The following is a 2913-nucleotide window of genomic DNA, read 5'->3' on the forward strand; positions in this document are numbered from 1 at the left end:
ACCCGGGCCCAATCACAACAAGGGGCCGAAACGACGCCACGTGGGGGCCGGAGACAGTTTGACCTCTGGAGGTTCGGAGCTGTTGTCCAATCCGCAGTGCTTTGTCTCTCGATGGGACGCTGAGTGCTGGGAACGCCCCTCTGAGTCATTGTGACGTCCACAATGGGCGTTAGTCTGATTCAGCCAATTAGAATCACTCTCCTCTGCAGTGACATAATTGAGATTGTTTCTCGCCCCCCTGCACGTCCTCGAGCCGAAGTTTGATGGCTCTGGCCAATCGGCAGCGCTGGAAGACCGGAAGTCGTCGAGACCTCCAGCCAATCAGAGCGCGGGCTTGGTGACAATGCCAATCAAGCTTCAGTAAGAAGTTTAACAACACCAGGTTAAAGTCCAACAGGTTTATTTGGTAGCAAAAGCCACTGTGGCTTTTGCTACCAAATAAACCTGTTGGACTTTAACCTGGTGTTGTTAAACTTCTTACTGTGTTTACCCCAGTCCAACGCCGGCATCTCCACATCAATCAAGCTTCAGACAGACTGAAATGTCCTCATTTCGCCAACAACTGTGAGTAAAACACTTTATTTTCTCCCCCTTTCCATTTCTTTTCTCATTCTGGGGGAAATTGGGGACTTGCAGCAACTGAAGGGTAAGGTCGCGAATCCAGTCTGTACATTCCACACATTTTTAGTCCAGTCATAAGGGCATAGACCTGTCTGGCCACCTGCATGGAGATTTTCAGCCCTCTGTGTCCAGGACAGGATAATGGCTGCTCCCTCGATGGAGTCTTCGAGGGAGCAGCGCTCCGAAAGCTAGTGGCGTTTGCTACCAAATAAACCTGTTGGACTTTAACCTGGTGTTGTTTGACTCCTTACTGTGTTTACCCCAGTCCAACGCCAGCATCTCCACTCCAGGACAGGAAGCAGTGAGCATGGATCTGTCAATCAGCCTCAATCAGCACCTTCAGGAGATTTGGGAGGGTGAATATTAGATACAGCAGAGTGAGAATGGAGGGAGAGTGTGTGGGATGGAGATTTACAGCTTTTGGGGAATAAGAGAGAAAGAATGTTCCATAGAAACTGGAATTGTCTGTTCTGAGTTTCAACCCTGTACTGACACTGATGACTTGTGTCAATTTGTTTTACAGGATATTGAAAGAGGAATCACAGGCTGAAATCTCAAACGTCACGTCAGATCTGACAGAGTCATATTCCTTGGGACCTAAATATCATCGGCCATTGAATCTGGAAGGAGATTTGAAAAGATTTCAAACATTAGTGTGACTGGAAAAGCACCAGCACACTTCCATATTCAAGTGAGAGTGTTCCAGTGCACTGACTGAAGAGCTTTAACCAGTTACACAACCTGAATAAATATCACACCATTCACAGCGGGGAGAGACTGTACCGGTATTGTGTGTGTGGACGAGGCTTCAACTGATTGTCCACCCAAGGCAGGGGCAAGGACACCTGCACCATGGAGAAACCATGGAAATGTGCGGACTGTGGAAAGAGATACAGATGCCCCTCTCTGCTGGATCCTCATCGGCGCAGCCACACAGGAGAGAGGCCATTCATTTGCTCTCAGTGTGGGGAGGGATTCATTCGGTTCCCCCACCTGCAGACACACAAGCGAATTCACACTGGAGAGAGACCATTCACCTGCTCTCAGTGTGGGAAGGGATTCACTGTGTCATCCACTTTGCAGAGACACCATCAAATTCACACTGGCCGTTCACCTGCCCTCAGTGTGGGAAGGGATTCAACCAGTTATCCAATCTATGGACACACCAGCGAATTCACACTGGGGAGGGGCCATTCATCTGCTCTCAGTGTGGGAAGGGATTCACTCGGTCATCTGACCTGCAGACACATCCGCGCGTTCACACTGGGGAGAGGCCATTCACCTGCTCTCAGTGTGGAAAGGGATTCACTGTGTCATCCGCCTTGCAGAGACACCAGCGAGTTCACAGGAGGGAGAGGCCATTCACCTGCTCTCAGTGTGGGAAGAGATTCACTTGGTCATCCGACCTGCAGAGACACCAGCGAGTTCACACTGGGGAGAGGCCGTTCACCTGCTCTCAGTGTGGGAAGGGATTCACTCGGTCATCCGTCCTGCGGACACATCAGCGCATTCACAGCGGGGAGAGGCCGTTCACCTGCTCTCAGTGTGGGAAGGAATTCACTCAGTTATCCCACCTACTGAGACATCAGTGAGGTTACACTGGGGAGAAACCGTTCACCTGCTGAGTGTATAAAAAGGGTTCAGAATTTCATCACAGCGGCTGAGGCACCAACAAGTTCACAGGGGTTGGAATCTGCTGTTATTGTTTCTGCTCTCAATTACATCCAGGACTGCATTTTGTTCATTCTCACAGTTGGTCAATGGGGAGGGTCAGAGTGTTTCTTTCTGCTGGACTGGCTGGTCTCACGACTTTGCCTCCAGTGGGCTGATGCTCTTTGAGTCTTGTTGCGAATACCTGGTTTCAAATTTCACACGGATCACGGAGTGACAGGGTGTTAGGAAGTTAAGAGTCACTATTTCTGTTTGAAACTTCCCAAATGCTCATCCAATTTCCTTTGTAATTGTTTATTGTCTCCACTTCCTCCACCCTCGTAGGCAGCGAGTTCCAGGTCATTACCATTCACTGCATTAAAATATTCTTCCTCACATCCGCCCCTGCATCTCTGACCCAAAACCTTAAATCTGTGACCCCCTCATCCTTGTCCCATCAGCGAATGGGAACAGCTTTTCTTTGTCCACCTTATCTAAACCTGTCAGAATCTTGTCCACCTCTATCAAATCTCCCCTCAACCTCCTTTGCTCCAAGAGGACCAACCCCAGCCTGACATCGACAATAAAGAACAAACTAACAGAATATGTTAATACCTGAAATCAAATGGGAATGTTTAAATT

The 2913-nt window shown here is 49.1% G+C and overlaps 1 pseudogene; it reads left to right on the forward strand.

Annotated features, from left to right (window-relative positions):
* Positions 1 to 343: 343 nt before the first annotated feature.
* Positions 344 to 2213, forward strand: LOC144482886 (uncharacterized; annotated as a pseudogene).
* Positions 2214 to 2913: the final 700 nt, after the last annotated feature.

The sequence above is a fragment of the Mustelus asterias genome, unplaced genomic scaffold, assembly GCF_964213995.1.
Source record: "Mustelus asterias unplaced genomic scaffold, sMusAst1.hap1.1 HAP1_SCAFFOLD_43, whole genome shotgun sequence".
In the NCBI taxonomy this organism is placed as follows: Eukaryota; Metazoa; Chordata; class Chondrichthyes; order Carcharhiniformes; family Triakidae; genus Mustelus; species Mustelus asterias.